This window comes from Saccostrea cucullata, unplaced genomic scaffold, assembly GCF_032062105.1.
Source record: "Saccostrea cucullata isolate Sc308-1 unplaced genomic scaffold, CSIRO_AGI_Scuc_v1 ctg507, whole genome shotgun sequence".
Lineage (NCBI taxonomy): Eukaryota > Metazoa > Mollusca > Bivalvia > Ostreida > Ostreidae > Saccostrea > Saccostrea cuccullata.
Window position 1 is genome coordinate 31,749 of NW_026930525.1, and position 23,554 is coordinate 55,302.

Sequence of the window (23,554 nt, forward strand, 5' to 3'; positions counted from 1 at the left end):
ACATGTAATTCTATTTATTGCTGCCTGTTGCAAAGATTCAAATTCAAGTGATACTTTTCCTTTGTTATACGTACAGACCAGTAGAGCTACAGTCTCATGAGAAACTTCTGGTTTTAAATTTTATGTCCGTCGGATGGGACGTTAAATGGTGTCCTGTGTCAAGGATTAGAACGCCCTTGGCACGCAAAATATTCTTTCTCTGGTTTTCGAAAAAAGTAGGCTAATTTGGGACCGCCAATGAATATACCGTTATTGTAAAGCGAATGCGCTTGCTTCTTAAGTATAGCGTGGTTAAGAATCACGGGAGTTCTGTTGTGTCATCAGCAGCTATATGGAAATCAGTTTTTCCCGCTATTCATCCCACACTAAGTGAACAGTTCTGGAACTTGTAAGAAGACGCAAGGGTAAGTTATCAATATTTACTATTTAAAGCTAGAACATGTACATATAAGTAATATTTATAAATCTATTTTCATTTATGTAGGGGTAATTTGTGAAATCAATAAATTAAAACAGGTTTTTAAACTCCGGTGTTGTCTGTCTTAAATAGTATTAGAATTTCAATTGTTTCTAACCAGTATGTACAATAAGCATTTTAGATTAAGCGTGCATGCATTGAAGTATTAGTCAATTACAAAAAAAAAATCATTACGTATTTGAAAGGTGTTTTTAATTGATTTCAACGTATTTGAAAGGTGTTTTTAATTGATTTCAACAAGAAAACTGACAAACGTATTTTGAATATTTTGTTGTGCTTAATTCAGTTGCAATTCGAAAAAAAGTAATAAACACTGCAGATAATCGATTTAATTTTGTGAAATCCACCAACTGTGCTTTGTAACACAGCTTGGAGGTAAAGTATTACATGGAGGCTATTGATTGTTTTTATTATCTCTTTTCAAATCGGAATAAATCAGAACAATTCATACAGGATGTCAAGCTAATCTGCATGTCGATAATTTTATACAGAGTGTTATCACAATGGTATACTTTCTGTGTAAAACATTGTTCTCGGCTAAATGAAATTGTCTATCGGTGTTATTATGAAAGACTGGAACTCGGCGCACCTCTTTCCGCAGCACATTCTCTGATAATAACGAAAGTTTTAGTATACAATTCATGTTTAGTGGGCGATAAACATGATAAAATAGCGTTTCTCATTTTGTACAGTTAATTAAATAAATAGCTGTCTTGATATTTTTACAATTCAGAAGTCTCTGATGAGACTGTTGCTCTATTTTTTTGGATTTATAGCAAAGAAAGAAAAGTAGCACTTGGACATGAAACTTCGAATAGCAATAAATAAAAAAAAATGATCCTTGGTTTAGTCTCTCTGTGGCATGATTAATTACAATCAAAATCAAATTATACGAGGAGTCGCTTTTTTACAAAAAGAAAATGGTGAAACTAAACGTGTAGAATGCCTATAGCATGATATATTCATAAACATTACATTAAATGTTTGAATTAATTATTTATAGAAAAATTCTTATTGAAATTTATGAAATTATGATAATCAAAACTTTTCAAAGGAAAAAATATATGTTCTCAGAAAAATAATAATCGTTATCGTTGGATTCAAAACTAGCAATAACCAGAAGTCTATGTCGAAACTGTAGCTCTACTGGTTTGTGTTTATAACAAAGGAAGAGAAAGAGAAAAGTAGCAGTTGGTACTTGAAACTTTACAACAGCAATAAACGGAATTCTGATCCTTGATTAAGTCTCTCTTTGTGGAAAGATTGCAATAACACTACAAATGTTTGAGTAGCTTTAATAAAATTCTACAGAAATTTCAATTTTAGCAACCATGGCAACACCGTTCATCGATATCAAAAACCGATACACAGAATTATGTATCTTTATTGTAGTGTACTTGTGTGCAAATTTATATTGAAATGAGACTAAAAGTATTTTAAACTGAAAGTATTTCACAGAAATTCACATTTTTAGTAACCACGGCAACACCGTTCATCGAAATTAGAAATCGGTGAACTAAATTATGTATCTTAGTGTAGTCTACTTCATCGATATCTAAAAACTGATACACACAGAATTATGTATCTTGATCATGTTAGTGTAGTCTACTTGTGTGCCTCGGACCAAACTGTAGGAAATACTAGTATAGCATTTTGAAAGTATTTCACAGAATTGAATTTATATTTTAAGAATCCACAGCAACAGTTATATTGAAATCAAACCAAAACTGTAGAAGAAGTAGCGTTTTGAAAATATTTTACAGAAATTTCTATATATAGTAACCACGGCAACGCCGCTCACCAAACACCGATACACAGAATTTTGTATGTTATAGCATTTTGAAAAAAAATCACAGAATTTTCTACTTTGGGTAACCACGGCAACACCAGTCCTCGAAATCAAAAACCGATAAAAAGAATTATGTATCTTAGTATAGTCCACTTGTATGCCAAGTTATATTGAAATCGGGCCAAAATTGTAGGAGGAGTAGCATTTTGAAAAATTGTTTGCGGACAGGCGGACGGACGACAGACACATTACTGGTCTCTGACCAGTAGAGCTAAAAATCCTGAGTATCATTTTGCTTCGAGACTAACACGCTAACACTACGCTCTACGTCTCTAGATAAAGGCTGCTATTTAAGGTCTTGCCTTTCCAACGGAAGACCTACTGATTCTGATGATTAAGATTATTCTTTTTTTTTTTCCCTTTTCCTAGACGCCAACTTTGAGGCCTCATATCTCACTCATTTCTCAACGGATTTTGCTCAAATTTTCGACGTTATAGACATTAATAAACTCTATCAGAATGTTGTCTAACATTTCAAAAATTTTCCTTCCGCTTTTGAGTTATTCCCCTTTAAACGAAAATTTATAGGCTTTCATTTCCAGACAAAGGCTTAGAGACCACAAAAGCTAGAGCAGAAATTCTACTGATTTTAGATAACAAAAGGACTGAAGTTGTGCACACCGGTTTGTTTTTCGATTTCTGTATTCAAAATGGCGTTATATAGGGGTCAAAAATTAGAACGCCTAAAAGAGCGAAAATTTACACATATTTTCCTTGCTATCTTCTAAATTAAAAGTATTTTGTAAAAACATATAGAACAAAATTTGTGCAAAAATACAAGATCTTTCAATTGATATATCGGAAAAAGGGCTGACCCCTAAATTAAGGGATCTAGAGGGGCCGAATTTTTTTTCCAGATACATCAAAAAGTATTGCGAATTTGTTGTACATCAAAGAAGCAAAGTTGTTCAAAATCTCTAGTAAAATTTATTGAGATCATCAAGATACGCCCTGTGACGTCACTTCCGGCCAAACCGAAAGTAGTCAGAAAATGCATAATTTTGCCGTTCTTGACACGTTTAGGGGAAATATTTGTCACTGGAAGCCTTAAACTTAATTTTTCGTCCGTCGACGTCACTTCCGGTCGAACAGGAAGTAGCAAAAAATGGCTTACTTTTGCAATTTTCAACATAGATTTGGATGATTAAAATCATTAGAGACGTCATTTCTCTCTCTTTTTTTTTTTAAATAAAAGTTACTTTCGGTCAAACAGGACGGAAGACCTACTCGCTGCTTTGCAACGAGCTCGGCTCTAGTTATATATTATGCTCGTGATATGACCCTTGACTTAGTTTTCCTTGGAAAGATGGAAATATTGTGTCTTGAATTTTTTATTCATGTTTGGTCTTCGCTCCTTGGTTTTATTTACCAAAAATGTATTATTTTACGCAAACTTTTAAGATTAACTTCCAAACAATGGAGTGAAGACCCATTCATATCGAAAAATACTGTGAGAAAATTATCTTTTGTGCTCTTTAAAAAATGCTTGCCATTTGAAAGGCAAATAGTGACAATCCTCGTGAGCTTTTTGCAAAATATTTAACATAAAGTACATGTACTATATTTTAAGATAGGATACCAATGAAAAATTTGATTTATATACACATGTAATTACTAGTACCTAAATTAAGGTTTATTTTTTACCGTCACGTTTGTCGCCCTATAGTAACTTCGCTCGCCTTGCTCACCCAATAAAGGTATCTTCTTTGATTTTAGTAATATTATTCATTGAATTATGGAAAAAACAATTATTGTCTCAGTTAATTAAAATCAGAACAAACTGTAGAAGAAGTGTTTTTCAATATCAATGTATATCACATTTTTTGTAACCATGGCAACACTGGTCATTTTAATCAAAAAGAGGCTCACGGGCCTTAAAGGTCACCTGAGTAATATGTGACAACTTTCCAATTATCGAATTTGGTTCGTGTTTTAAACCAGAGGCCATGAAATTCACAATTTTGAACGAGACACCATTTCTTATCTTACACTTAGCATGCTTATTTTGGATTCTTAATACCAAGAGGTAGATGACAGAACAAAGTGAAAATGCATTTCACTTTACAACCAGTAGTGCACCCCAACCTACATGAACCACTAACCCCGGGGCCACATATTTCAAAATTTTCAAAAAGACAACTTCGCTCATCATAAATGATTGATTAATGCCAAAGAGCAGATTTCAAAGAAATAATTTATTTCAGAATATGTAACCCCCCTCCCCCAGTACCCCTGATCCGAGGGCGATGAAATTAATAATTTTGGAGGAGGCACCTTTTTTCATCATAAAAATATACTTCGACCATTCGCACAATACCCAGAAGCAAAGGAAAAGATTTTCAAAGAATTGATGCATTTTCACTAAACAATCAATAGAACCCCCCCACACCAGAACCCCTGACCAAGGGGCCATGAAATTCATAATTTTCGAAGAAGCATGCTTGTTCATAATAACTATATACTTAGTTTATTTAAAACCCAGGAGCGAGAAAATTTTCGAAGAATGTATTTTATAATTTCACTACATATATTCAAAAGAGCACCCCCCCCCCCCCCCCCCCCCCCCCCCACCACCACCACCAGAACCCTTGACCCAAGGGCCATGAATTTCACAATATTGGAAGAGGCGTTATTGCTCATCTTAACTATGTATTTAGTGAGTTTTTTGAATACCCAGGATTAGAGAAGATTTTTCAAAGAAGTGATGCATTTTCACTATATAATTAAAAGAGTCCCACCCTAACGCAAGAACCCCTGACCCCGGGGCCATGAAATTCACAATTTGTGAAGTGGCACTCTTGCTCATTATAACTATGCACTTAGTTTTTTTTAGTTACCCAGGAGTAGAGAAGAAGACTTTCAAAGAAATAATGCACTTTCACTGATCTATATAGCCCCGCCCTGACATCAGAACCCCTGACCCTGGGGCCATGAAATTTACAATTTTTGAAGAGGCACTCTTGTTTATCATAACCTATGTACTGAGTTAGTGTGATAAATACCCAGGAGCAAAGAAAGAGATTTTCAAAGAAGTAATGGACTTTTACTATATGATCTATATAGCCCCGCCCTAAAACCAGAACCCCTGACCCTGGGGCCATAAATGTTCAGAAGTTTGGTAGAGGTCTCACTGCTCATTACAATCATGCTAATAGTTTGACTACTTGATGTCCAGTTGTAAAGAAGATTTTTACAAAGATTGTATTAATTTTGGTGGTTTTAGCCCCACCCCTCGGGGGGACAGGGACCCACAAATTCATTTTTTGTTCCCATTCACGCATAGATGGTATATGCCAAAATTGGTTGAAATTGGTAAGGCGGTTTCAGAGAGGAAATTGAAAAATGTTCAAATGTTAACAAACGCCGACGGACAAAAATGGATAGCAATAGGTCACCTGAGCGACTCAGGTGACCTAAAAATATGTACATTGTATCTTAGTGTTGTCTACTTGTGTGCCAAGTTACATTGAAATCAGACCAAAACATCGTCTCAAGCCACGGTCCAGAGTCCGCACATAGCTTCCTCCTACAGAATGGAGAGGATCGTTCATTTTGGCCGTGGTTTGCGACAATAGATCACAAATTGTAGGACTTATACCGTCTTTGACCAGTAGAACGAAAACCACGTTTTGGCCCCTATGACTGATTGATTGAATATTGTTTAACGCCAAGTCGGCAATCTTTCAGCCATGTTTTGGCCCCTATGATAAAATTTCGCAAACTTTCTATCAACCTTTATCGAATGGACACTGTCCCTAATGTGAAAGTAAAAATCCTCATTGCACATTTACATGAATGTATTCAAAAATATGTGTTGGCTGCTGACAAAAATATAAAGGAAAAACGATTTTTTAATTCCCACGTGGCCCCAAGGGTGAAAATGAAAATTCCAATATCTTCTTCAGCATCGAAAGGATATATATAATATTCAAAATGCTTCTAAAAAATCTACGAGGAGGCTAAAGAAACGGGTGTTTGTAGGAAAAACTTGTTCAGACGCTCAATTAGCCAAGAGGATATAGGGCCTAAATTAAAAAAAAATCTTTTTGAATATACATAGTATAAGGCACGACTCATTTTCAAACAAGGGCACTACTAAAATTCTCAAGAGGGGCGTTAAAGAAGATACACTAATCTTGTCGAGTTAACCAGAAGTATCTGATGAGACTGTAGCTCTACTGGTCTATACGTATAACAAAGGAAAAGTAGCACTTTGATTTGAAACTTCGCAAAGGCTGCAATAAATAAAATTATGCATCTAAATGTAGTCTACTTGTGTGCCAAGTTATATTGAAATCAGACGAAAACTGTAGGAGGAGTAGCGTTTTACAAGAATTTCAAAGAAATTTCTATTTTTAGTGACAATGGCAACACCGTTCACCTTAATTATGTATCCTAGTGTGGTCGACTTGTGTGCCAAGTTATATGGAAATCAGACCAAAAACTGTAGGAGGAATAGCGTTTTGAAAACTGCTTACCATCGCAAAAGCTCTTCTGGTCCCTGACCAGTAGAGCTAACAAGAGGCCCACGGGCCTTATAGGTCACCTGAGTATCGTGCAACAACTTTCAAACAATTAAAATTGGTTCGTGTTTTAACCCAGAAGCCATGAAATTCACAATTTTGAAAGAGGCACCATTGCTCATCATAATGATAAACTTAGCATGCTTACTCTACTTACCTAATACCCAGATGTAGATCAGAGTAACAAAGATAAAATGCACTTCCACTTTATAACCTCATCCCAAAGGAACCACTGACCCTGGGGCCACATATTTCAAAATTTTGCAAATTTTATCATAAAATGGTTGATTAATACTAAAGAGCTGATTTCGAAGCATTAATTTATTTTCAGACTATGAACCCCCCTCCCCCCCCCCCCCCCGACCAGGGGGCATAAAAAATAACCATTTTGCTACATGCACCTTTCTTCATCATAAATATATATACTTGGATCATTGGCATAAAACCCAGGAGCAAAGGAAAAGATTTTCAAAGAATTAATGCATTTTCACTATATAATCAACAGAGCTCCGCCCTAGTACCAGAACCCCTGACCCTGGGGCCATAAAATTCACAATTTTGGAAGAGGCACTCTTGCTCAACATAACTATGTGTTTAGTTAGTTCATTTAATACCCAGAAGCAGAGAAGAAGATTTTCAAAGTATAAATGCATTTTCACTATGATCAATAGAGCCCCGCCCTAACACCATAACCCCTGACCCTGGGGCCATAAAATTCACAATTTTGGAAGTGGCACTCTTGCTCAACATAACTAAGTGTTTAGTTAGTTCATTTAATACCCAGAAGCAGAGAAGAAGATTTTCAAAGAATAAATGCATTTTCACAATATGATCAATACAGCCCCACCCTAACACCATAACCCCTAACCCTGGGGCCATAAAATTCACAATTTTGGAAGTGGCACTCTTGCTCAACATAACTATGTGTTTAGTTAGTTCATTTAATACCCAGAAGCAGAGAAGAAGATTTTCAAAGAATAAATGCATTTTCACAATATGATCAATAGAGCCACGCCCTTACACCAGAACCCCTGACCCTGGGGTCATAAAATTCACAATTTTGGAAGAGGCACTCTTGCTCAACATAACTATGTGTTTAGTTAGTTCATTTAATACCCAGGAGCAGAGAAGATTTTCAAAGAATAAATGCATTTTCACTATATGATCAATAGAGCCCCACCCTAACACCATAACCCCTGACCCTGGGGCCATAAAATTCACAATTTTGATAGAGGCACTCTTGCTCAACATAACTATGTGTTTAGTTAGTTCATTTAATACCCAGAAGCAGAGAAGAAGATTTTCAAAGAATAAATGCATTTTCACTATATGATCAATAGAGCCCCACCCTAACACCAGAACCCCTGACCCTGGGGCCATAAAATTCACAATTTTGGAAGAGGCACTCTTGCTCTACATAACTATGTACTTAGTTAGTTTACTTAATACCCAAGAGCAGAGAAGAAGATTTTCAAAGAAATAATGCATTTTCACTATATAATCTATATAGCCCCGCCCTAGAACAAAACCCCTGACCCTGGGGCCATGAATTTCACAATTTTGGTAGAGGAGGACTCAATGCTCATTACATTCATGCCAACAGTTTGCCTGCTTGATGTCCAGGAGTAAAGAAGAAGATTTTTAAAGATTACAATAATTTTGGTGGTTTTGGCCCCACACCTCAGGCCCCAGGGGGGCGGGGACCATAAAATTCACAATTTTTGTTCCCCTTTACCCATAAATGCTGTATACCAAATTTGGTTGTAATTGGTTCAGTGGTTTCAGAGAAGAAGCTGAAAATGTTCAAATGTTAACACACGACGTACGACGGACGACGATGGACAAAAACAGATACAACTGTAGCAATAGGTCACCCGAGTTACTCAGGTGACCTAAAAATAAAGTAAAGAAAAGAAAAGGCACTGCAGTGCTAATTCATTTTTTCCCAAAATCATCAGGAGGGGGAGGGGTAGGGGGTGAATTGGTGTGTTTATTTTTCTCGAAAGGTATACCGGTGTTGAGGGGTCAATAAAACGAGCGGAATGTATGTAGAATTTTCAGGAATTACTTCTAAGTAAGGAAGAGCAGCATTTGAAAATATTTTAGAGAAATTTCTAATTTCCGTACTAATTTTAGTAACCATTGCAACACCGTTCATCCTAATCAAAAACCGATGTATAGAATTATGAATCTAAGAGTAGTCTACTTGTGTGCCAAGTTATATTGAAATCAGACTAAGATATCGGTCATTATTGGAGGAGTACATATATATGTAGCGTTTATAAAAAAAATATTTTTTAAATTCTGTTGTAACGTGTATGATTGGGTTCTACAAGGGATATATGTACAGTATATAGCTTTTTCTCTTACTCTGAGTTAATGATTGGACTAATAATTGTAGGGCCGCTCTCTCTGAGGGAAAATCACACTTTATCAATGTTTTTCAAAATCATCTAGAGACGTGGGGTGAGTTGGTGTGTTTTTTTCGCCCGTGTTTCTACACTAGGTTCCTTTTGATAGTAAAGAACTGGGTGTCTCAATCTTCTGCAGATTTACTACACCCAGAACTTAACATCAATTCCCTAGATTACCTGCCACTGGTGCTATTCTATTCTTACCCTTTTACTTCTTCTAATGACTTTCTCTCTCATCGACTTCTTCTAATGACTTTCTCTCTTATCGTCTTCTTACTTCTGCCGTAACCTTCTGAATGTCCGACTTCCCTAAAGCATCGCTTTATATACCTTTGGACTGGTCTATTACAAGGGTAGTCAGGTCATTCCATTATTCATTATTTAGGGTCTTCTCTGCGGTTATTTAAACGCCCCTTAACCATTACACTATTTTTAGTAACAACAACACCGTTCACCGAATTGAAAATAACAAAGACAATAAAAGAGTTATGTATCTTGGTATAGTTTACTTATGTGCCAAGTTATACTAAAATCGGGCCAAGACTGTCGGAGAAATAGCATTTGGAAAATATGCTAAGAAATTTTTATTTTTAGTAACCTGGCAACACTGTTCATCAAAATCAAAAACGTATAGAGAATAATGTTATTTAATGTATAGTCTACTTGTGACTGAAGTGTTATCGAAATCAGACAAAAACTGTAGGAGTGGCATTCTGAAAATTGTTAAAAGACAAACAGACGGACACCTTACTATCGCACAAGTTCTTCTGGCGTGGGGGCCATTAAACTTAGAAGAGCTCACTTTTGATCTAAGTCGCACATTTTTTCCATGGCCCCAAGGCCTGGTCTTTGACCAGTAGAGCTAAGTAGAAAACCTGGCTCCAAATTCGGTGCAATGTTTTCAGTGTATTTTAAAGCAATGGGCAGTCTGTGAAAAATCTACCTTGAAATACATAACAATGCTCGGAGTGTATTTGTTGTCAAATTGTTGAGGGGTGTGCAATAAAGAGGCTCGACCAGAGACGTCTTGAAGCAATTCAATTGACAAGAAAAAGTCTCTCGAACGATGTCATTGTAAAATAGGTTTTTGATATTTGAACAAAATACGAGCCTTAAGCGGGGGTGTCTGAAATTGAATTTGAATCCTTGTAGTAAAAATCAGTAGGGGGTTTCCCGTATTCTAAACAAGTGCCTGTGGTAAAACAAAATATATTTAATTACCAATTCGGGACGTGGAAACAGGTCCTTTGTAGAAAAACTTATAAACCAAGTACGAAAAAGTTCTCTCTGCTCAATGGTCATATGCGACGAGTATATAGATAGTTTTCGATAGACGCAACTTAAACAAGAGTTATTTCCCGTTGGCCGCCATATTAGAGGTCAATATGCTTAGATTCCTTCATTATTTAAGTTATTTTAACTCGTTATACTGGGCATCGGGTTGTATATGAAGTTTTCGGACTTATATACGTTATTAAAGCCTCCTTTGATTCAAAATTGTAATATGGTAAAGTTTTTTTTATCGCACATTTCATCCATTCAGTCGCCCGCATGGCTCAGTGGTTAGAGCGTCTGCTCTAGAGTCGCGAAGGTTAGAAGTTGATCCATACGTTGCGTGTTCGAATCCCATTGTGGGACTTGGAGACCCCTCGGATGAGATAATATATAAACCGAGGTCCAGTTTGCAGTAGCTGCTGGCAAAGATCCCTCACTTCTCAATGGTCATGAGTGATTAAGACAAAATTTGCAGCTCTCCACCAGCAAGTGGTGGCGTCTCCATATGAGTGAAAAATTCGCGAGAGGGATGTTGAACAACAGATAATCATCTGTTCATCTTATAATTGGATGATGAAAGATGGAAATTCGCCAATTTGACCTCCAATATTGCGGCCAAAGAAACAAATCAATACATCACATGAAAACTATTTGAAGCCCTGTATCGGCAAGTGATGTCCTTTCGATGTGAATGAAAAACTATTGAGGAACGTTAAAAAAAGTAAAGAAACAATATATGTTAAATTTACTTTGTATAATTATTAAAAATAGTATACCACTTGTCTTCAAAAAATGTAGAATCAAAAAGTCTGTAAGCCGATGCTCATCAGTAAAACCCACACTCTGATGTGAATATGCACTATCATATTACTATACATACCATCAGTTACGGACAGAAATACAGATAAAGAGGAAGTCGACATCGGATTTGAACAAACATGAATCCCTCCATATGGCGTGCTTTAGCAAAAAAGGTGCTAGAAAGTAAAGCATCTGCAATGAGTAGCTTAAGAAAACTGCGACGAAAATTTGTGACGGGCAGACAGACAGCTAGACGGACGGACAGACACACAAGGTTAAAGCAGTATATCCCCCTCTCCTTCGGAGCGGGGGTATAATTAGTGCTTTAGCAAAAAAGGTGCTAGAAAGTAAAGCATCAGCAATGAGTAGCTTAAGAAAACTGCGACGAAAATTTGTGACGGGCAGACAGACAGCTAGACGGACGGACAGACACACAAGGTTAAAGCAGTATATCCCCCTCTCCTTCGGAGCGGGGGTATAATTAATGTGTGTGAATACTGAAAACAGTGATCATTGGCATGATTAAATAAAACTAGAGCTACTTTGAACACTAAGCACGTTACATGATACTACCTTGTCAATACGAGTATCATTTCAGAACATAAAATAGAAGGTGCAGAATGGCCCCGTGTAAATAAATAAGATACTCTGATTATGTCTAGGAATATACTATAGAGAATAAAAGTTTCAATGTTTTGCTTTTGGAAATTCAAAATACCTGAGTGTCCATTTAAATTTTAAAAAGGAGGGGTCAAAAATCAAAATGGCATTGTCAAAATAAGAATTCTTTCAAATTTTATTAATAATTTCATTGCATGGTAGGGGAAGAGTTGCGGATATGAGATGGGTGAATAAACTTGCGGCTTTACAATGGCACTCGGCAATGAAGATTCTGCGAACATCACAATAAAGTTTACAGTGTAGGGAAAGTTGCGGATAAGGGATGTTCTTATTCGGGTGTCTTAACTATTCCATGCCGCCGTCTGTATTGGTCAGGTAACAGAGTAATCCGTAGTCAACATTTCTTATGATCTGATGTCTTTTGTTTCCTTTTTTGTTTTGCATACTGGTCATAGATTTCCAAGTGCTTACTTTACACGCTTTAAACAGACTGTTGAAAGCTTGGTAGCCTATTTCGTTGTACACAGACCCACTCTTTTGCGTGCGAACTCCATTGGGAGATATGAACACCATATGCACGTGATAATGGAATATTACTCCATTAATTGAAAAGATTGACTAAGTCGTCCCGTTGTCATATAGCTTATAATATATATAAAGTTACTATTACATGTATGTCCGCGAGTCTAATGCATTTTTTATCTATGAAAATTATCGTCCAGGTCTCTGTTTTATGGTTAAATAACATAATATGTCCACTTATCCTAATGTTTTGTGCCTCGGTTGTAATAAAAAAAATTGATTACAAACGAAAAACTCGTGAATATTCAGAGTGATGTTCTTTCAAAAACGAATACTTGACATTTTACTACTTTAATTGACAAACATGATTTTGTTTTCTTGTAAAATATTATGGTTTAAACCATCTTTAAAAATTGTTTGATGGCCTACTCCTGAATGACTAACTAAAATTGTCCGACTCAAAACTTTTTTCCATTCCAGGAAACATTTTTTTCGTTTTATCCCTCTTAACCAAATATGTTGAAATTTTCTGGAAAAAAAAATTTCCACCTACCTGCCAACAATGTTAAGGGACACTGTGAGGTTTCGGTTATTTCTGTATCAGAAAGGGTTTCAACTCCGACCCAATAATTTTTCGGCAGGAGTCTGGACAGGGCAAGCAAAAATTATTTTAAAGATGGCCTTAACAACCAATATTTTATGTAGGTAGACTATTAACCTTTCCTCTTCTCTGTGTCCCAACTTTGTAAAAATTCTCCTTCCGATTTTCTCTTACTTCTAAAATGCACTTGTGAAACTAATTAGCGTGCACGTGCTCTATCAGCAGTTTTATTAATTGTCGTAAGATAACAATACATGTATTTTTTTTTTCAAATTAAACTTCTTGAAATATGCGATAAAGGCTGATATATTCGGAAAGTGTCAAAGTGAGAAACGTTTACACTGTTAATATGGTGGTTGTAAATCTGAATTTTCCGAGTTTAATGAGATAAGATTTTCTCGTTCTACGTATTCTCTGCATTTTCCAAAGACATTTGTGTATACGAGACAACCCTTAGTTATACCCCATGCAACAAGTTGCGGGCGGTATGTTTTTGACCCGTCAGTCAGTCAGTCCTTTTTTTGTCAGCGCAACTCCTCATAAACCGCTGCACAGAATTTCGTCAAATTTTCCAGATACTAGTATTTAGGACATAAATGTGTAGATGTGTATATTACCAGGAAATTCCGATTCCTTTATTTTTCCGAGAATTTCCGCACTTACACACTTAGATTTCTGGCCATATCTTGAATATACAGATGAACAGTTTGTCCGTGCAACTCCTCAATAACCGCTGCACAGAATTTGGTCAAACTTTGCAGACTTTTTTCCGGGAATTTCCGCACTTTTCAACTTAGATGTTTGGCCATATGAACAGTTTGTCAGCGCAACTCCTCATAAACCGCAGCACAGAATTTCGTCAAACTTTGCAGTTTTGCACACAATGTGTAGATGTGCATATTACCAGGAAATTGGGATTCCTTTATTTTTCCTGACAAATTCAGCACTTCGAGTTTTGGGGGAGCGTGGGGTATGTGAGCTTGCTCACTTTTTCTTTCATTATGTTAACCACCAGGTATCTAACTCAATTTCAGGCACCCCCGCTTTAAACTCGTATTTTGTTAATATATCAATCATTAACCTACTTTAAAATGACATTGTTCGCTTCAAGAGACGTTTTGTCAATTTATTCGTTTTAAAGGGGGATAGACACAGTTTCAGCTAAAATTTTTCAAATTTGTTTTTCCATTTTTATAAATATTTAACTAAGTTCTTTCTAATGATCAACAAAAATTTGAACTTCAGTTGTCGAGATACAAGACAGATTTAGAGCTCTAAACCTTTGTTATGTAAATAGGGTCCGTGTCATGTTTTGTTTGCATAGATCACCCCTGTCAACGCGCGATCGGCAACGCTGATGCGATCGGCAACGCTAGTTAAATTCGACTACATGAGGAAGATGAGGTTAAATTAAACATTGTTTTGTCCTATTTTCTCGCAATTTTCCTTCAACATTTCTGACTTTTTAAATGCTACTAGACATGTTTAACACCATAAGAGTCCTCTACCATTAAAAATCACCATATATTATGATAAAGTTAAGTTTTCTTTGAACATGACTGCCCTAACGTGACACATGAAACTCGTTTAAGTGGTATTTCTTACCTTATTATGTATACCCGACAGTCCAAAAGGCACATTTGCATTGTAAATAGGTAAATCATAAATTTTAAATCCGATTTGAAGTTCTTCATCAAATAGAAAGCGTTGAAACAACGGTTTGAAGTGAACACATGCCAAACGTTTTGGCGATCGGCAACGACTCTATATGCGATCGTACAACAAAGAAAATACGATAAACATGCGATCGTGAACTTGAAATTTATAAAATACTTTTAATGAAATAAAGTAATAGATAACCATGTGGAATGAGTGGAAAGTCTGTCGAAATAGAACGAGATACCGAGCATTTGATTTTCGAGAGGGAAAGAGCGAATTTAACTGACGTGTTGAATAATGTCCGTATTTTAAGAGAACAAAACTTAAAACTCAACCTTAGAACTTTATATTATTTGCATATTGTTTTAAACAGATACCTATAGAGTGTTATAGGACCGAATTTTAGCAATATAGAAAAAAAGGTTTTATGGTCTATGAAATGGCAGTTCAATTACAGGAGTTGGCATACATATCAAAAACTGAATTTTTTCCAGAAAATAAAAAAGATATGTATTAATACTATAAAAATAACGATCAAAGGAATTTGCATACCTAGCAATTTTACCGAATATTTTCAGTAAATGTTTTCAGTAAAAATGTGTTGTACACGCACGTGTTAATATAACAGCATTATGTATTACAGTATAATTTTTGGATAAAATTTGGTTGTTCAAGAACTTGAATCATAACACCCCCTCCCTCCATCCCACACAACACATTCCGAAATTGAATTTTGAATTTAGAAAATGTTCCTTTACTTACACTTTGCATGATAAACCATCTAAGATATTTAGGGGTTTTTTTTGGGGGGGGTGACACTGTTATGAAAATTGAGGTAAAATTTCTACTTTACATCTTTGATCAAACTCTTTTTCAATTGTATCTTTAATCTACGTAGTTAATTTCAATTTTCTATATTAATGTAGGACAATTTTAAGAGTTAAATAGGTATATAACAATGACTGATTGCCTATATCTATTGTATATCAAAATAAACTTTTTGACAACAAGATTCTCTGATTTGTGCTATTCTTATTTCGTGTGTTGTACGATCGCTATTTCTATGTTGTACGATCACTTCGTAAAAAGATACATGGCGTTGACGATCGCCTCGCGGTTGTCAAATTTTCCAGTTAAAATTTGTTTTAAGATAATGTATGTAGTTTTAATTTTAAAATCATTTAGTTCATACTTCCAAGAACCGTTACATAACAAAAGCAGCAAATGTTCATAGGTAATAACAACAATAAACTATTTCAAAGCATGAAAATTTGATATTTTGAACATTGTCGATTTGATCGGTAGCATTTGCACAGAAAATGTGAAACAACTTTACTCTCGGTAAATCCTAAACTGTAGATGATTATCTAAATTAAATGTTTTCTAATTTTATTTTCAGCTGGTTACACTACATCACATACAAAACTATCTAAATTTACAATACTTTCTTCTTCAATGTTTTGATCTGCGTTGCCGATTGCGCGTTGACAGGGGTGTAGATTAAATATACAAATATATGTTCGTTCAAAGCAGATAATTTCAATGAAGAAGTTAATACTGAATACAATTAGACAGTTACTAGTGATTTGCTGAATTTCATTTTGTTATAAATAAGATATTTTCTATATGTAAACAAAAAAACAAGACACGAGCCCTGTTTACATTTTGAAGAACTTAAATTCTGTCTTTCGTTTGTTAATCAATAAATGATGTTCAAATTTTTTTGCTGATCATTAGATGATGCCTTAGTTAGGAATTGTAAGCATTAAAATTGGTCTAAAAATTTCAGTTGAAACTGTGTCCATGCCCCTTTAAGACGTCTCTGGTCGAGCCTCTTTATTGTAAACACCTCATTTATTCCTCGAAAATTACCTCGATACAAAACAAGACCGTGGATGGGATAAATAAGTTTCCATTTGCAAGTTTTTTTTAACCAGACCTCAGAATGGAATACTCGGTAGTCTCTGGTTTTATCGTTAGGCTACATCTACAATCCCAACACGAAACCGATTTTCTGGTTGATAATTGTAATGTTTAAAAGTCAGATAACAGAGTAATCCGTAGTCAACATTTCTTATGATCTGATGTCTTTAGGTCACTCAGGTGACCTAGTACTATCCGTTTTCGTCCGTCATCGTCCGTCGTGCGTCAACATTTGAACATTTTCAGCTTCTTCTCTGAAACCACTGAACCAATTTCAATCAATATTGGCATATAACATCTATGGGTGAAGAGGAACAAAAATTCTGAATTTAATGTCCCTGCCCCTCCTCGGGCCTGGGGGATGGGGCCAAAACCACTAAAAATGCAATCTTTAAAAATCTTCTTCTTTACTCCTGGACATCAAGCAGTCAAAGTGTTGGCATGATTGTTATCAGCATTGAGTCCTCTACCAAAATTGTGAAATTCATAGCCCCAGGGTCAGGGGTTCTAGTGCTAGGGAGGGGCTCTATTGATTATATAGTGAAAATGCATTAATTCTTTGAAAATCTTCTTCTCTACTCCTGGATATCAAATAAACTAACTAAGTACATAGTTATGATGAGCAAGAGTGCCTCGACCAAAATTGTGAATTTTATGACAACAGGGTCAGGGGTTCTGGAGTTAGGGTGGGGCTCCATTGATTATATAGTGAAAATGCATTAATTCTCCCTGCTTCTGGGTATTAAATAAACTAACTGAGTACATAGTTATAATGAGCAAGAAATCCTCTTCTAAAATTGTGAATTTTAGGGCCCCAGGATCAGGGGTTCCGGTGTTAGGGCGGGGCTCTATTGAATATATAGTGAAAATGCATTAATTCTTTGGAAATATTCTTCTTTGCTTCTGGGTATTAATTAAAATAACTAAGAACATAGTCATGATGAGCAAGAGTGCCTCTTCTAAAATTGTGAATTTTAGGACCCCAGGGTCAGGGGTTCTGGTATTGGGGCGGGGCTCTATTGGTTGTATAGTGAAAATGCATAAATTCTTTGAAAATCTTTTTTCTGTTCTCCTAGGTTTTAAATAAACTAACAAAGTTCATAATTATGATGAGCAAGAATGTCTCTACCAAAATTTTGAATTTCATGACCCCAGGGTCAGGGGTTCTGGTGTTAGGGTGGGGCTCATAATGATTATATAGTGAAAATACATTAATTCTTGAAAATCTTCTTCTTTGCTCCTGGGTAATAAGCAGATGAATTACCTATATAGTTATGATGTGCAAGGGTTCTTCTACCAGAATTGTGAATTTCCAGGCCCCTGGATCAGGGATACCATGGGGGGGTTGACTCTACTTATATACTGATATGAATTGTTTGAAATCTGCTCCAGGGTATCAAACATTTTTCGAAAATTGTGCAATGTGTGGACCTAGGGTCAGGGGTTCAAGTGTGGTAGGAGCACTTCTGATTATTGCTGAATATTACTGATTAGTTGATATGCATTTTTTGTTCCCCTACCCTGCCTGTGGGTATTAAGGAGGCTTGGGGTCAACAAATTAACAACAAATTAACCACCAGATATAACTTAAATTTTAAATATGAAATCTTTAGTTGTCAACTATCATTTGACAAAGAAAAAAAATCATAGATATTAGTTTTAAAATTGGATTATTTTTGTATATCTTTATATGGAGCTCTTCTTCTGAAGGAGATAGTCTAGTCTAAAAATGACCATGACCACCCAGCTCCTTGAAGTAACCAAACTAAGCAATATTATTGCTAAGCTCATAGTTATGATTAGCAATGGTGCCAGCCTCTTTCAAAATTGTGAATGCCATAGCATCTACCTTAAAACTTGAACCAAATTCTAGCATTTGAAAGTTGTTGCATGGTTCTCAGGTGACTTATAAGGCCCATGGGCCTATTGTTTTGTTTTCCTTTTTTGTTTTGCATATTATGGGCCATAAATTTGCAAGTGCTTACTTTAAACGAGAGAGTTGAAAGCTTGGTAGCCTATTTCATTGTACGCAGACCCACTCTTTTGCGTGCGGACACCATTGGGAAACAGGGTCTGGCGTTTATACTGTAGCCTTGGCCTTCATAGATAAGAAATACTCCAAATGTGGTCAGATTTTAAAATTTTGGACAGTTTATAGAAATTTAGTTCTTGAAAGAGGGTGTTGCTAAAACGCGGAACGGAAAACGGAACGGAAACGGAAAATATAAAATCATTTAAAATACATAAATTTTCTGAGAAACGATGTATGTTATGCATATTTAATCACTCCTTAATAAATACAAATTGATCTAGTAATGTTAAGTCTCTTACGAAAACCGCTGACATAGTAGTGACGTAGCATCGCTTTTGAAAGGGGGGGCGGAGAAAATTGAGGATAAATTCCAACTCCAATTTCTTTTAGTAGTACTTTTTACACCAACTTACTACATTAATTTAACAGACAGAAAGTGTTGGGAGTTTTAATGAACATTTCTATAGTAAAAAGGTTATATTTGGTAAACAGTTGAGGGGGGGGGGGCAATATTTGGTATGTAAATGAATAATGGTAATTGATAAGAAAAATAAAAAGTAAAAAAAATCTTAAGATTACTATTAGAGCACCCCATTCCGGCAAGCCCGGATAAACACTTCGATTGTAAAACTGGTTGTTAAATTTTATACAAAATAGAGTCGCGTCCTGTCAATTAAATCCTTGGAGAGATGGGGTTGTAAATCTTAACTGTAGTAAAATTAATGTATCATCTTTACATCCAATGAATTTAAAGTGTGATTTTTTGGAAAGGGGGGGTATGACCCCGACCGTAAAGCATTTTGAGTTTGTTTTTCCGCTCAGGTCTTAAAAGTTGCAGTTAAAGGGGGAAAAAATAAACATCCTATTGAATTCCTTTGCAAGAAATGTTTTCTTATTTTTCAGCTGTGAATTCATATTTAAATTTCTCAATTAATAAATCAATTTCTTGTGTGACTGAGGGCACCTACTCCGACCTTAGCTGCCCTCCTTTTCAAGATTACTGGATTCGCCAACGCATGCATAATCTGAATGTCAAAACTAGTTCTTTTTTCTTTACTGATACACGTATGTATACTTACTAGTAGTCTTTTTTCCTTCAACCTATTTAAGAACAAGATTTTTTGTGTATAAATGAGCATTCTTAAAAAAATATTTGAACGAAACGTTTGACATTGATACTCAGGACTTCAGTCTAGTTAGTACATCTATCACAATATGTATTTCATTGACCATCGCATGTACATGTGCAAGTTCTGAGGGGAGTATGATTCATGAATATATCATATTTTACGATAATTTTTCATTATATATGACTGTTATATCATGAATAATGCTTTTTATGTCTGATTTATATCGAATCAAGGTTATTTGCTTGACATTTATAATCCGTTTTCTGTTCCGTTCCGCGTTTTAGCAACAACCCTTGAAAGAAAGGATATCTGTGCTTTAAGTTTACACACATATATAATGCCAATATATACTTTACTACAATATATAATGCCAATGTATACTTTACTACAATCCTACAAGTAAGAGCCTCGGTTAACGTCCTTACGCTCCTTATACCTCGGCGCCAAGTAAAAAGTATCGTCGTGAACCTCTAGCTTTGCTTCAGAAACATAACTGCAGAAAAAGATTTTACGGGTGTGTCTCTAAATATCGTTATGCAGCTGTCGAATTGATGTAAATAACTGAGTATAATGGAGATCTAAGGTCATTGATATTCTTAATACCATTAGTTGAGAAAGAGACAGTTCATCATCTTTTATTATCAAACTGGTTTTTGGTGAACTCACATATGTCTGCATCATAAGTGATGGAAAGGTAACGGGATTTTTCTTTCCTTGCAAATAACATGATTTTTCTCCTCACACCTTCCCCTAAACTGAGCCTTGATGCACAGGATTCTCGCGCATGCGTAACCTGACATAAGCCCATACCATCTAGTTTGACCACCCTTCTATATTTTCTTTTGTGACCACTAAATGAATATTTTCACAAGAACATTTGTTCTTATCTCACTCGAGTGCACGTCCAATTAAACCTATTTATATTCGTTTTAACGATAAAATTTAAAAAAAAATCGATCTTTTCACGCAGATGAATTGTTTCAATATCCAAAAAATATTTAAAATTCATTGAACACGTATATATTGACTGTCAGGTAATCCCATAATGAAAAAATATAGTTTATAATAGAGAAAATGATAATCACGAAAAGTTACTTCAAAAACATGCCCACTTTAATAATGAATCATTCGGTAAAGTCATTGCGTGAAAAATGTATATCGAACCAGGGAATAATATACTCGAAACACTTGTGAGTGGACATTATTGGTGATCGTAATGTTGCTTGAATGATTTTATGATAGCGATTCCTGACATAATGATATTTTTCATTATGAGAGGCGTTTGTTTTTCCGCGTACAGTCAAATGAAAGCACTTAGTCTAATATCTGAGAAATTAGAGAAAAAAACCCCAATTTTCCATTATTTGTAGTTGGATATGGTTTTGATTCAACGACACGGAGCTTGTTTTTCTTTTCCTTTGCGAGATGAAACATACGAGTATGATAAAAATGATACTCAGCCACAAATTGTGGAAGATAATATATTAATATTTTTTTCATTAATGATTTTTTCATTAATTCATTTATGTTCATTAATGAATCCATACCAAAATTTAGTCATCAATTTTTATGTAAAAACTAAAAATCATTGTAACGTCAAGTATCGGAATATATTTAAAAAATATCCAAAGTGCGATATCCAAGGGATATAGTTGATTGATTAAATGTTGTTTTACGCCATATTTGAAATTTTTCACTCATATAGAGACGTCACCATATACTGGTGAAGGGCATCAAATTTTGACCTTTGCTCGACACCCGGGTTATTGAGCAGTGAGGGATCTTATTGTGCCAGCATTTACTGTGATGTGGGACCTTGGTTCATTCGACCTCATCGGAAGGACCGGTTTTAACGTCCCACAAGGGATTTGAACGTGCGACGTGCAACTGTCCCATGTCAGCAACCTTCTCCATAAGAGTGAAAAATTTTTGAGAGGGGCGTTCAACAACAAACAAAACATTCTAGCAAAAAGTCAGCGAAGTAGGATGCCAGTTGCCTTAGAAGACAACGGCAATGAAACCGCGAAGGTGAAACCATTTGTGAAATGAATCGCCCGCGTTGTTTTTGGAAATACCTACATTTCTTTTATGGACTTTGATTTTGAATACTGTTCGTTATCTCCATATCCTTCACTACAACCCAGAAAGCTGCGTACTATACCGACACAACACCGAAACCTACATGTAGATGACATAAGTCTGCGCTGACAGGAACAAGGAACAAACTGTGGACTTACGACAAGCCCTACATATGGTGAAGACGTCATGGGAATCCGTCACGTATGTTGCAGATATGTGTGAATTCACCAAAAACGGTTTGATAAAGATGATGATGAGCTGCCACTTTCTCAAATAAGCCGTTGAAATAAAGATGATGATGTTTCCCTACTCCACCTACTCCAGCTTGTGCAACAGATGCGTCAATTAGCCACAAATATGACTGGTATGAAATATAGAAACATTGACGCTGAAAAAGAAACAGGGCATAATCTAACAGACGGCGGCATCCTAATGTTAGTGTTGAGAAAGGAAATTCAAGACTGCAACAGTAAAGAGGAGGCCCGGGACATTTCCTTCGCCCAAGACAATGACTGCATCCAGAAAGTAAGCATTTACTGAGAATGCAGAAAACATTAGGTTCCAGACTGTAGATAAGGAAGGCCAAAATTTATAAGATTTGGTATCAGATGTAGATAGATGCCAGATTTCTTAAAAGCACTGTGGTTTTTAACTGTGCTGATGAAAATTTGGGGGGGGGGGGGTCAATATGCTTACATGTATTCATAAAATATTTATTGCGGTTGGTGAGTACATGAATGTACATGTATGTGCACTGCTATTTCGCCTTCACATCTTCTTTTGAACCTCTTTCTAGGCATCTTTCTAAACATGTTTATTAAGTCTATTTTAAAGTATTATATTAAAGACTAAAGTCTTTTGTTTGTTTTTTTGATAACTTGATGTTTCTGTTCTGTAGCACTTTAACTTAATGTGTAAGTGGTTTACTGTAGAATCACATATTTTCGTGGTGTCAAAATTGGTTTGAGGAAAATTCTTGGTTCGTGGGGATAGATTTCTTGGATAAATTGTTGAGTAGTTATGCATATAACATTTTACATTTCATGAATTTATTTGTCTCTTGATGCATCGAAACAACGAAAATTAAATACCCAAGAAAATTAGTGATTTCACATTAAAAGTATTTTAGTAATTGACTCATTCGGGTGATTGTTTGGGGGGGGGGGGTTATCTGGTTTATGGTTGTATGTTGTTTTAACGTTTTCACTCATATGGAGAAGCCACCACTTGCCGTTAGAGAGCTACAAACTTGCCGGTAGAGAGCTACAAATTTTGACCTATACTCGTCGCCATTGAGCAGTGAGGAACCTTTTTGATGCCAACAACTACTGCGACACGGGACCTCGGTTACAATGTGTCTGGTTTAACCACAGTAACCTCATAGAATCGGGGTTACAGACTTACAGTAATGAATATGATGAAAATAGAAAGCTATTAAACTTATTTTTCAATAGTACTATCCAGGAAAAAGCTTGTTTGAAAATTCATCCTAACTTGATTTCATGAAAGTTAAAAGCAAGCCTGTCAGAGGAAAGCTATCAAATGAGAATTTTCAATTCAATTATCCACACGACACACCGTTTTGAAATAGTTAATCTCAGACGCTTCAATGATCTTCTATTGAGAAGACTTCCATTAGCTATAGAG

General features: G+C 35.7%; 1 protein-coding gene across 1 annotated transcript in view; it reads left to right on the plus strand.

Moving 5' to 3' along the window:
- The first annotated feature begins 232 nt into the window (after nucleotides 1–232).
- The window catches only part of LOC134228889 (neuropeptides capa receptor-like), a 46,056-nt gene continuing 22,734 nt past the window's right edge, over nucleotides 233–23,554 (plus strand). Inside the window, exon 1 of the mRNA XM_062710586.1 lies at nucleotides 233–404. The gene's annotated coding sequence lies outside the window, so the exon portion shown is untranslated. The remainder of the gene's footprint in view (nucleotides 405–23,554) is intronic.